Below are 14,249 nucleotides of genomic sequence, written 5' to 3'. Positions count from 1 at the left end.
CCCAAAGAGTCATGTTGACATATTTTTTTTTCATTTAATACAGCAGCATTTGTTTATAATGTAGAAAACTAAGACCTGTGGCTGAAAGTTCACTTCGCTTTCTTATTTGAAGATATGTCAGAATTAAATTTATACTTAAGCTTTACACTGACAGAAAGAGGAGTTTCACTGGTTGAGCATTGATGCAACAGTTGTGATATGATGCTATATAAATAAAATTGAATCTAATTGGTCCAACTTGACATCAAAGTGGGTCTTATGTGGCCCACAATGTCAAATGAGTTTGACATCTCTGCCTTATGATATTTAAGGACTCCGCTGTAGATAAGAGACATTAAAATGTTTTTTCAATTAAAAACCTTCAAAAATAAAAATAAAGCACATGTTTCTATGATTTTGTGTCTTTGAATATTTGACTTTAACCAGCGTGCAGGCCTCTTGTATCACCACAAAGTCCATTCTAATCATATGTATGTTGGAAGCTGCTACCATATCGCATTTCTTTTTAAATACTCAATTAAGGATGATGAGGAAAGCTTTAAGTACATTTTACATTTCCTCTCACCTGCAATGATTGGCTGAGCTGTTTGATGGCATCATGTATAAAGGAGTAGGCTGCACTGGTTGCTAGCACAGCATAATTCAGGGCACCCTCAGCTTTGTGTGCTCAGTCTGTAGCACAGCATTCAGAAATAATGGCAGCTAGTCCATCCAGCTTCTCACTGTCTGCAGTGATTATTACTGCAGCTATTGGATGACATATAGCTGTCACTGTGATTATGGCTCCAGTCATTGCTGTGCTTTGGCTGTTACAATTTTGGCTTTGACACAGGAGTTAATGGGTGTGTGCATATGCAGTGATGGTTGGGTTGGGTGAGTGTTAGATTGAAACAGCTGTGTGTGCGCTCTTCTGCTGTGCATTGCTAACACACCTGTCACAGACGCGCTGTAGGTTCGGATAGCAGTACGGGTAGGCATGCATACAACAGCATAGATTACACCATAGAGCTACAAGAAACAACAGCCAGGAAGAACTGCTGTGCTCTCATGCAGCAGCTTTTACAATGAGAAATAAATGCCACATTATCTTACCACATAACTTGTAACACACATGTGGATCAGAATCACAGTAAAAGTCTAGATGAATATTGCCATTCGTGATTCCTAAAGGTCAACTATTCATTTAATAAAAAAAAAACTTTCTGCCATGTATGTATACGGCTATAATAGTAGCAGTTCATATGAAATATGGCTAAAGTTTCAAATAATGAGCTCAACATTTGTACATGAGCCAAAAAGCTCAGGCTTCACACTGCTTTAAACACTTCTTTTTTTATCCTGGACTTTTATCTTGTATAATCATCATGTCAGCTCATTGATCTGCCAAGGGCGCCTAACATTACAAGTGCTAGTAGCAGCAGAATTATTTATTTCCTTGCATGTTGGCACCACACGCCTGTCTGGAACGGGGTTAAGCATCACTCCATCAGCGACTGGATTGGACTACAGCCACTATACGGGTATTCATTTTCTACATCAGTATAGTGCAGTACCACCAGCAATGCTGATCCACATGGCTGCCCTCTATGTTGCTTGTTTACATCTTCCTGTCACAAGCAGAGAGGAATTGAGATGTTGGAGCTGGGAAAAAGCACTATAGGTCCTCTTTAAGGGGCTTTGTAATTACAAGGACTGGCTGCCAAAATATTTGTCCTTGCATCATCAGTATCCTTTAAAATGAGTGTAAAGGTGAGTCCACCCACCCCAGTAGATCAATGTGAAAACAACCTTCTGGGTTTAGATAACAGAAAGCACTTGAGGACATGTGCCAGACTCACTTTGCTTCATTAATCCTTCTGTAAGCTGTTCAAATCCATGCTTCTCACTAGATGGCAGCATGGGATGTATTTGGAGAAGCTGTGTGTTTTTTATCTGCAGCCGCTGAGGAAAAAGGGGGAGGAAAAAAGAAACAACATTAGTTTTTTAAAGTGGCCTTGAACTGAGCTCTGTGGTGATGGTGTAATTAGTTCTCAGGGGAATGAAAACTGCTCTCTAAATGTCGGCTGGTTCTCCCTTTTCTGTCTGTCTTTTTACTCTCTTTCCCATGTGCCTCTGTCATTCTCTCCTCCACGTCTATACCCAATGCTTTTTCTATTCCTTCGTCATCGCTTTTCCCGTGCCTCTTGTAGACTTTCTCCCCTCAACTCGAAGGCAGAAATGTGACTGGAATAGTTACTTTTTCCTTTGGGAGCATTTTGTGAAAAGTTAACTCACATATGTGAATAAGTAAATAGAAATATGTTAAAATTTGGAGATGAGAGGAAACATAAACGGGAAAACATTGATTGTTGTCTGTAATTAGACTGAAGTGACTAAACCGGATTTATAAAAGGAAAGATAATTAAATGCCATTGCAAGCACATACATGAAAGACACATTTAGGGACTGCATCTGGGTGTCTGCGATTTAGGATTCAATTATACAGCTGTTGTAATCAGATAACTTGACAAGAAGTTTTAAGAGAGAACCTGCTGCTACTACTCATCTGTATAACTCAATCTGTAAGTGTGTCCAGTGTTTATGCCTTGAAAAACATCACTGAAGATGAGAGGTTTCCTGTTGGCCACCAGCCTAGCATTGATTATTCACAAGTGAAAGCAGATAAGCACTGCATAGATCAGTAGAAGTTCAGACGATACCATTTCCACAGTCAGAAACATTGGCCTATAAACCACAGTCCCACTCTGATTTCCTCAAATAGTTATTTCAACACACAAAATGAAGAAATGATAACCCCACTTAACATTCTTGGTATACTGCACATATCACTATCATGTGTTAGTATCATTTGCTGCCACAAGATGGCAGTCATGGATAACTATAATGTCCAGTTAAGGCGTAAACCCGAGGGTTTGGAAATAATTATTTGGAAAGTATTGAAATCTGCCAACTACTTTTTTTTAAAGGTGTGTAGTTGGTCAACTCCAGACTATGTTATCTAAGAGGTTCAGTTGTCTGCCAAGGAAATATGGGAGTCTTTTAGTTTACTGAGTGCGCCATCGTTTGAATAGTTTTGAAAACTGCTCTGAGATCGCAGCTACTGCCTTAAAAATAAAATAATACAAAACACTATGAACAGCTCTCTGTTCTCTGTGTGACATCTTGTTATACTTCTTTTCCACACAGTAGAAATATCTGCACCTCTGTTAGTTGAGTAACACACCTCTTTGATCTTGGTTTCCAACCTTCTTCTCCATGGGGGGGGGCTCTCTCTGCATGTAGCATTCTTGATCTTGAGGATTGCTGTTGCAGTGGCACATGCCATTTCACTGGTCTCTGTGATGCTGGTCGTGGGGATGGTGTGTAGGGCTGTGATAATGTCTGTAAGCATTGTGTTGGAACTTTGTCACTGAGCTGGTGGGTGTTTGTGTGTTTAGTCTGGCTGCAGTCTTCATCCTCAGCTCACTTGTGTTCCCATTGTGGTTTGAGTCTTCAGCTTTAATGGTCGATCCCTTTTTTTGATGCCGGACCACTGAGGTCCCAGCTGCTTCTTGGTCAGATTGGATGTTGTTCTTCAGCCCATCCACAGATTTGCTGTTTAAAAGGTGGATCCAAATTCAGCTGCTGTGGATGTGACAAACAAAGGGGTTACTTTGTTAGGGACTGGCTGCACTACTTGAAGCTGATAGGAAGGCAAACATAACCTGAATAACCACTTGTAACTGAGCTCCACAGAAGAGCATCTCTGAACACAGAACCTGGTGAACCTTGATAGAGATGAGCAGCAGAAGACCACACAGTGTGCCATTCCTTTCAGGTAAGAACAGGAAATGCTAGCATGCTAGCATGGGCTCACCTAAACTGGACAATAGAAGATTGTAAAAACATTGGTCAAAGGAGTTAAACTAAAGTACAAATGCTTTCAAACCTTCAGATGTGCAATCAAGAGCTATATTTGCAGCACTGTTCAAATTTACTTCAGTTTGTAGGGACTTTGCACATGAGCATGCCATGCAAAAACTTTATTCGGGTTTGATGTGAACACATTGTATAGCCTAAGAAATCATCACTAAAATAGGGTATGTTTGGGGGCGTGACAAAGCACTACCACATGATCATGCATACCCTCATTCATGACATCAGGTTTCAAAGTCCAAGATGGAGGCAAGTGTTGGGTGTAATGTATTCCACGATAACACATTACTATTATCACTTATATTGAGAATATAAGCTACTGAACTAAATTCAGTAATTATATTGCAGTTACAATTTCATCATTACTTGGATTCCAAAGATTCTTTAGTTGTCTGCATACCAGGTGGACAGAAAAATATATATGTTTTTCTTCCATCTAATTTCACTTTGTATGGAGGAAGTTGGTCTAAAAGTTATAAGGGGTGGACACATGGACATTACTTCACTTTTATTGTATGACCGGATGAGAGTGTGATGGTAAAATGCAATCTGGGTCCAGGACAGAAACAAAAATGTCTATTACAACTCAACACCGATGGCAGTGGTCAGAATGGTCAAGCTGAGGATTCAGAAGGGTTATCCACAAACCAGTTGGTGACATACTATATTCACTGATAACATAATGACATAATAGCCCACTCTTTGCATTTTTAGTTTAAAATCACCCTGGTGTTGAAGACAAACGGAGAGGGATAGGCTACTATGAGAGAAACAATATATTCTATTTAAGCACAACTGCTTTATGTCACCCACTGCCTTTGTTGGAACTTGGAACAGTGATTCTGCTTCTTTTATCTTTAGCCGTTAACTATAATTCATTAAAAGCAATCATGTATCCTCATATTCTTGCTTATTTTTCTTATTATTTGAAATGTCTTCTAGCAAAGTCTTGAATAATAAAAAGAACACCCACAATTTTAGCAGAATAAGTGAGACTGACAAAATCCCTGTCTGTATTCAGTTTGTGTTTTCCTCACAACTCGGGACCTTTTATTTCCAGTAACCTTAAAGATGACAGTAAGTGAGCAAACACATGAAACAACCCGTTCTGATACATGTTGTTCACTCCAGCAGTTCACACTGCTGCCGTTGGCTTTCTTCCAAACATTTTTAAAACTGAAGCAGATGACTAAACCATGTATTTCCACATGTCAGAGAGATTTTCCAGTTACTGTTATTTTAAAATTTTCAGTTGTTTCTGGTTTCTGTGTAGGGACAGGAGTCAAGAGAGACTTGTTAGTGTGCTAACAGTTCTGTGTATTGGTTCCAATTTGTGGAGCAGTGCAGTCTATAGCGTGGATACGGAGATGTCTTTTATTTTTATTGCACCAAAGAATGGGAAACTGCATAAAGTAAAGTAAAGTGGAAACAGCTGCATTACGTTGCTAACACAACTTGGCCTCTTTGCAAGCACCTGCACAAACAGCATGCTAATGCTCAGCCAGCCAAAAACCCAGGCTGAAAGCAAAGTGAATGCCAACCCCAGCCCAGCAGCCTGAACTTCAACAGGTAACAAACTGATGCTTTGTGATCATACCTAAATACCAAGAGAAAGATCATGCGCGTCCTGATCAGGATAGGGATTTGTGTTGGTGTGTGGGGCTGCAGCTTTAGATTTGTATCGTTAAATGGTAGTTATGAGCAGTGTTGGTCAAGTTACTTGAAAAAAGTAATCAGTAACTAATTACTGATTACTTCCCCAAAAAAGTAATCCCGTTACTTTACTGATTACTTATTTTCAAAAGTAATTAATTACTTAGTTACTTTTTAAAAACACGATTTACAACCTGAAGAGGTGATAAAGAAATAGATCTTTCAGCCCAGTTCTACTTTTTCTACATAATCCATCATACAAAATGTAATCAAATGGAAAAGTCTCTTTTTTTTAACTTGTTTTATCAGTTTTAATCTTTTAACTTTATGCATCAAGCAAAAATTTAATTATATGCAACATTCTCTGACTTGAATAAATTAGTTTAACATTTAAACCTATTTTCTGCACATTCCAGCACATAAAATAAAATATTTTTTGTGTTTACACTCACTCTTTCAAATAGATGCAAGTAAAACACAGCAGAAAATAAATAAAGTCAAAGACTCAGCGGTCCTGTTGCTCTATTTTCACCTGTAAAGCAGGAGCAGGGTAGGCGGAGGTTTACCCTGGTGCAGGTGTGCCGCGGTCAGTTGAAGAATCCGTGAGTTTCTCTGTGAATTTCCCATTACGTCGTTGCGCACTCGGTACTTGCTTGGAAGTTTAGGGGTTTTTTTCGCTGTAAAAAGTTTTCTTCCCACACACAACGGACGCTAATGTTTTTGTCACTTTTTATGGAATCAAACTCAAAATAAGGTCAGTACTTCCACACTTTAAAGGCTGCACGCTCATACTCTCTCCCACAATCGATATATATGATCCATTGTTGATCTGCACACAGCTGTTGTCACCAACAGCGCACTCGCTTACGTCACTGTCATGAGACATTCTCGCAAAAAAATCACGGTTTTAGTAACGCAGTGTTCCTACGGGAAAGTAACGGTAATCTAATTACCGATTTTTCAATAGTAATTCCTTACTTTACTCGTTACTTGAAAAAAGTAATCAGATTACAGTAACGCGTGTGTTACTGCCCATCTCTGGTTATGAGACAGTGTGTTTCAGCTATTTTACAGAGTAACATGAAAGTGCTGTAATGAGTAGTACAGTGAATTACTTTTTTCTTGGAGTAATTAAGTAACATACAACATTTTTTTTTAGAAAAGTGTTCTGTGTTATATGTTAAATTATTACTTTTTTGAGGAACAACCCCAATACTTAGAGGGGAAATACCTCCAACGTGCAAAAACAATTGACCACACAGCATGCAATTAATTTGTCAAAGACATTACGTACATGTAAAGTAGAGACAATGAACCCAGTGAGAATGGATAACAGAACTGATAGGGAGTTGAATCAATGAGTGATATCTATAATGGAATCGGAATCTCTAAATTATTATCGATTCCCATCCCTTTTCTTGCATAAGACGAATTTGTAAATTTGTGCTTCACTGATTTTTTTGCTCAGTATTCCTTCACAGCAGACTGTAAAAGGCAATTTTACCCGATATCTACCTCAGCCAAAATAAGCCTAAATAAGCCAAAGCAGCTCTATCTGGTTTTAGTTTAGTTTAGTTTTTAGTTTGCTTTGTTAATATTAAAGGCAGAATTTAAACTACTGCTGTTTGGTAGCTGACATGTGTGTTCTTATGATACTTTATACAGCAAATAAGTTCAGCACACAGAAATAAGCTAATAAATGCTTTTTCACACAGTCTACACTACCTCTCATCCTTCCTGTTCATTTGATGACTTTCTGCTTTCTTCTGCTTTTTCTCACCATCTGCCCAGCCCCCCTTTACTCTCATATCCTGCATGTCCCTCTGAAGACCCTTAACTTCGCATTTAAGGTGGGTCCATAATGTCTGTTTTCCATCAATGATAGATTACAGTGATAACTTTAAATTAATTTTAATAGTCAGCACCCCTGAGACCACCCATTCAGCTCCAGGAATGGAGAAAAATGGAGAGATACAAGTATAAAGACCTTTACTGTGCCTAGTTGTCTCTTTCTTTTTCCAGTTCATTTTTAGCCCACAGTGGGCCTTGTATGAAAGATGTTATATTAATTAGAACCTGGTGGGCCCCATAGGCAGTTCAACACATCCTCTGGATATGTTGGATAGTAAAATCTCTAGAATGACTCTTCCTATAGGTATTACCCTAGGCCTGTCCCTGGATGATAAACCCAGGCTTCCCTCAAAATGACCCTTCTGGACATTAAATCAGTTTTATCCAGCAGTGCTGTAGGTGGCCTCTGTATGACCCCTTAGAAACTGTGCCTAGGACATCCCTTGTCTGATTACAGACCTTAGCATTAATAGTTTGTGTGTTTTTGGGAACCTGGGATGATCACTGTGGATGTTAAACAAACTGACATCCGGTGTTTCCAATTCCAGACTTTATTTGCTTATAGTAAAGGTATCAGACCTTGAATTTTATTTCAATTTGCCCTAAATGACCAGGTTTTAATCTGAATGCTACCCTCAGGATGGCACATTAATCAAATGCAAAATATGTCCCATGGCTATATAAAGTACTTATTTATTCCTTTTAAATGTAATTTGTTGCACAGATTACTCCTTATATTACTTTTGCTTTAGTCCTAAGATGCTTTGTCAAATAATTACCCACTAACACTTTCGACCTTAGGCCACATACCCACACCCTGACACAAATCCCTATCCTACTGAGGACACACACACACAGAAGATTTCTTCTGGCGTTTAAGGGTTTTAACAAAGCCAAGAGCAAAAGTGGTGAAAATCAGGCAGTTACAGAGCACAGAAATGTGATTCTGCTGTAAAAACTGCTATGGAGGCTTGTTTGGAACAGACTGGGCTGCTCAGCCCTGCTTTTACTGAATACTGAAAATTAAACTTTGGCTTCTTGACTGGGATCAAAATACACTTATTGTCACCTCATTCTGCATTTCCTGCTCTTTGCTTTATATTCTGCAGCTGCTTTGAAAGATTTGATGTGGTGTTAGCAGCACTGGCGTAGGCGAGGTTGAACTTTATTGTCACTTTGTGTTCATATTATGGCTATCACAAGACTAGAATACCAAACCGGACACCAATAGCCAGGAAAATAATACATAATGCCTTTTTGACACCAAGGGGGAAAAAATTACAAAATTAAGGGGCATACATTTTTAAAAAAAATAGAGATTCAAACAATACTGCCTCATGCAAATGTATTCAGCTACAGGCTGCCATTGTTTCTGTCAAGTTGCTTTTTCTCAGCTCCTTTCAGGGATTTTAAGAAAAACACAACACCTTTTAAATACAAATAATTGTGTTCTCCTGTTACATTAACACTTTATTTTAACATAAGAGAGGTATGATTGACAACACTTAACAGAAAATATAAAACTAAAATGATACTATTATCATTTTATAAGCCATAGCTGTTAAAAACCTAAACAAACAAAATAATTTTTAATGCCAAAACTGAAAGATGAAAACTGCTCCCAGGCTTTAAACATGTTTAAACATGAGAGGCTATGGGTACAAGATATGACCCTGGTCTGGAGCTACATTTGCATTTTAAGGATAAATGTTCTTACACACAGTCCCAATCAGGCCACCATCAGCTTGTAATTTTCAAGAGTGCCCCTTTGGGAATGTCATCCTAGCAGAGGTGCCTTTCTTCACTTTGCCAAGTGAGGGACAGGAAATATGAGGGAAGTAGCAGTGACAGTAATAGAGAGAAAAATAGAAGAGCAGGGTGTCTGAAACCTAGAAGAAGAAATGTGACTGAAAAGGAGATAAAAATGAGAGAGAGGAAGGCATGCTATCAAACATCTGCCTGTTCTTCTCTATAGGGAACTGTTTGTCTCCTTGAAACGAGGAGAAAAACTGAAAAATAGTTTTAAAAATGAAATAGGATGACCATGTGCAGCAGTATTGACCATATGAGCATATGAAGCAGTGTTGTATATGCATAACAGACAACTTAGCAAATCCACAAAAAAGGCTGAAGATAACACAGTTTGACAGGAATAAAATAGCATTTTCCCAAAGAGCTATTAGATGAAAACTTGGCATATCTTAGTGTGGTGTCCACTGTGTCCTCAAAAAACACAATAAATAAACTGGACAAGTGGAGGACAAATGAAGAAGTGTCAGGCCTAAAGAACTATCTACAGCAGATGAACTATATCGGAAAGGAATGTCCTTCAGAAATAGCTGAGCATCACAGTGACAATGATCCCAAACTCACTGACAGTGTAATAAAAACATACAATTGAACACTATCATAGATTAGTCCCCCTAAATAACCTTAAATTATTTGGCAGTAGAATTAGTTTCCCAGTAAATGACAATGATTTACTGACAATGGTAGTTTAAAAAAGATTTTATTGTAGTTATTCACTTCCTTTCTTTCCTTTGCACTATAGGCTCCATTCGTGGCCTTCTGGAATCAATGCTTCCATGGTTCAAGGCTGTTGTGGTAGCACAAGGTGAGGTTTCTTGTACTTTGGGGTGCTTAGTTGCAATTAAAGGAAACCCCTTAGAAAATAACCAGAACAAAGTCTGAAGTGGAGAATGTTACCAGATTGAAGTCTTTGGTTTGAGGATTAGATGTTCTACAATAATTCGTTTGTAGAATGCCCAATTGTCCGCATACTATGACCATCTACTGACCATTTATGAAAGCACTCAAATTACACAAGCGTGACACTCATTTCTGCTCAGGCTAGACTGAAACCATTGTTACAGTCTCACATATTGTCCCTTTCATTTCATTTCTCTTTCTTGCCTCAGTCTTTGTCTTCTTTCTTTGATTACACTGCTCTCTCTGACTGTGCAACATTCTGCCTCTTCATTTCAGAAAGAGACACGTCCATGACTTTGATCCTGCATTTACAGCCTTCATGTTCTTTCACTTTAATCAAGGGCTCTCGCAAACCTGCTTCCTTCTTAAGTGATACTCTTAATTTCCCAAAGAATGTGTGCTCACCTTCTTCCCACAGGAGGCTGTAGGTCAAGAGTTGCAACAAAAACATCCCCCAGAACGGTCAAGGCTAAGTTTTTATGTCAAGAGCATGTCAGGACAGGGAAACTAGGACAAACAATATGGTGTTTGGTTTGGGCATGGTAACTGAAAGTGCTTATTGAAGCCCTTATTAGTAGTTGCACTTTTTTTTCATGAATGAGATGCACTAGCTGATGTACCGTTACAGGGCTAAGTACACCCAAATTACAGCCAATGATATTAAGCCATGCAGATAGTTGTAGTTTATAATATAGAGTTGTCTGTCACAAGCATGGGACAAACAGTCCTTACCCATGAACACAACCATCCTTTTCCACCTATCCAATTCTGGGTCTTGGGGGTGGACCCTAACCCAGCCACCATAGGGCGAGAGCCTGGGTACACCTGGACTGGTCATTTGTCACAAGGCTAACACAGAGAGACAGACAGCCAATTAGACCTACATGCACAACTATGGATAATTTAGAACGACCAACCAACCCAGTAAGTGCATGTCCCAGTATTTACTTGGTATCGATCTGTATAACTATGTTTTGTGGAAACCTGGAATGTGCCTGTTTATAAAGGACTTTGAGTCAACTTCTGTTGTTAAAATGTGCCACAGGCTATAAATAAAAGAGCTATGACAGTCAATACAAAAAGGCTCAGATAGATATTTTTTTGAGGTATAGTTTTTATTTCCCCCATAAAGACAGTACCACAATTGAGTGGACTGCATATTGAACTTAGAGGCTTGAAACAAAGTCTCAACTATTAAGCGATCCAATACCAATAAAAGCTATTGATATCTGGATTGATCTGCCCACCTCAAGAATCACGGTAGACCAGAATATTTTGATGGGATGATTTTTCCCATTGGGATATGTATAAACAACGTTTATCTTTAATGAACTATAACATAATACAAATTTTAGAAATATAATGCATTCTCATAGAAAATGAATACATTTATTCACATCATTTGACAGTTTGTGCAGCACATAGAGCCAAAAAGATGTTAACAGCTGGCGCAGCTCAGGAAATACTATGATAAAAAGCATATTGCTTTTTCCCTTAATGATGAATATGAATCCATATAGTGGTCCTGTTGGCTATGTTGCATGGGTGGCTGTAGCTCAGGTGGCAGAGCAGGTCAGCCACAAATCAGAAGGTCGGTGGTTCGATCCCAGGCTGCCTCCTAGCTGCATGCCAAATATCCTTGGGCAAGATACTAACCCCATGTTTGCCTACTGGTGGTGGTCAGAGGGCCCGGTGGCGCCAGTGTCCGGCAGCCTCGCCTCTGTCAGTGCGCCCCAGGGCATCTGTGGCTACAATGTAGCTTGGCATTGCCTGTGTGTGTGTGTGTGTGTGATGGGTGAATGGGTGAATGCAGTGTGAAGCGCTTTGGGGTCCTTAGGGACTAGAAAAGCACTATACAAATGCAGGCCATTTACCATTCACCAGACTAACAGTAGGCATATGATGATAATGATGTTGGCAGTATCATAGAATGTGATCATGTTTCAACTATTTAAGACCTCTTAAAAATACAGGTGGTACAAACAGCTCAATAAAAGAACCCACTTGACATCCTGCAGATTAAACTTTAATAGGTGTGAGTATAGAAAGAGATGTGGTGAGTCTATACTAGCACACACTCATGGCTCTGTGTGTGTGTCTGTTTGTGAATCCATTGGACACTGTATGTATTAAACTTTCATGGTTTGAGCTAGTTCTTTCTCTTGCAGCATGTAAATTACAGGCACCACTGTACGTATATGTGTGAACGTGTGCATTGAAGTGCATAAGACAGAGTGGGCGAGGGTGAGCGTGCGTGAAGTTCGTTTGTTAAAAGTCCATATGGAAGCCTGTGTGTGTGTGTGTGTGTGTGTGCGCACCCCAGTGCGTGGCTGATTGTGTGTTGTGTGCTATGAATATTTGATGTGCTGCTCAGTATTCATGAGGGAGAAAGACAGAGAGAAGCAAAGAAACAGGAGGAGACAAGAGGGGTAGGGGAAATGGGGATGAAGGGAGATTTAAATCAAATCACGACAACATATGTTTACTATGACCATAAAACTGTTGTCCTTTAATGTGATTATAGCTTTGGTTGCGTGTGGTTGTTCCAGCACTGTAAAATACAGCAACAACATGATGAAGAAAGACAAAATATGTTCTTCTAAAACAGAGATTTTCTGTTTGCTGTATGAATGTGTACGTATGTGAAGTTGAACTGATCAGTTTAAAACAGGCATGAAATGGTCATGACTGAGCAGGATATTGTAAATGAAGAACAGTGAATGTGTCTTAAACAAATGGCGGCAATCTGCTTAATGAGTCATTCAGTCTCTTTAGAGAAAACTTAAGTGGTAGCTTGTGACACTCATTGTATCTAAATCAACTAGACTTTGTACTAGACCCTACCAGATGCTCAAAATGGACCTTTGGGGGGCAATTGTGACAGGTTTGCATATTTACCTTACTAAGCAATAGTATATACGTTTTCTTATGCATTTGTTATGTATACCTACTTGCTTTTTAATATCCTTGAGTAAATAAAACTGGCTTTAAAAAAAAACTTTTGAGGCCTCTCTTTTTGTATTCAGGAGAAACCTATGGTAAAATAAACAAACAAAAACAAATGAGCTTAATCATGATCTCTCAAATCTTTGCTTTTCATGTTTTTGTTTTTTTTTGCTCCTAAAACTCATTATTAAAGGGTACCTGTTATGCAAACTCCCAAATCTGTATTTTTATAGAGCTACTAGAGTAGCTTTGGATGATTCACAGAACAGTATAATCTTTATCTTAGGACTCAGTCACACAGACCCAGAGACTTGTTGCCAGCTCCCTGACAATCCCCGCTCACTAGGGAAATGAGCATTCCCTGAATACATGGTGAGTCAATGGTGGAGGCTCCAAAGAGGTTTTTGCACCAAAAGTCTTCTAGTGATTGTTTTGGTTTCAGCAGATTGTTGTGCTCACCTGTAGTTTGCGAGGAAGATGTTGACATACAAACACTTGTCAACTGCTCATCCTGCAGAGGTGAAAGGACATTGTGCCTGTTGGTTGCTGCAATAAAAACTTACTTTTACTATATACCGTGTGTGACACACTATGGCAGCCAATCTTGGACAACCTTTAAGCACTCTTGGACAACAAGTTAAACACTTTGTGTTTTCCTGTTAGAAAGACAAAAACAAGGTCACCAACATTGAGACACTTGCCAGAACATCCACTAACATCCACGTACTCAATAAATGGATCCTAAAAGACCTTTACTATTGAGATCTGAAAAAAGGCAAGTACCTAACTGGACAGGCAAAGTAGTCATTCTTGTTATACAGGGAGTGCAGAATTATTAGGCAACTTAACAAAAAACAAATATATACCCATTTCAATTATTTATTTTTACCAGTGAAACCAATATAACATCTCCACATTCACAAATATACATTTCTGACATTCAAAAACAAAACAAAAACAAATCAGCGACCAATATAGCCACCTTTCTTTGCAAGGACACTCAAAAGCCTGCCATCCATGGATTCTGTCAGTGTTTTGATCTGTTCACCATCAACATTGCGTGCAGCAGCAACCACAGCCTCCCAGACACTGTTCAGAGAGGTGTACTGTTTTCCCTCCTTGTAAATCTCACATTTGATGATGGACCACAGGTTCTCAATGGGGTTCAGATCAGG

The sequence above is a fragment of the Simochromis diagramma genome, unplaced genomic scaffold (assembly GCF_900408965.1).
Source record: "Simochromis diagramma unplaced genomic scaffold, fSimDia1.1 OVJJ01000303.1, whole genome shotgun sequence".
In the NCBI taxonomy this organism is placed as follows: domain Eukaryota; kingdom Metazoa; phylum Chordata; class Actinopteri; order Cichliformes; family Cichlidae; genus Simochromis; species Simochromis diagramma.
The sequence above is the reverse complement of the archived record's forward strand: the minus strand, read 5'-3'. Positions refer to the sequence as shown.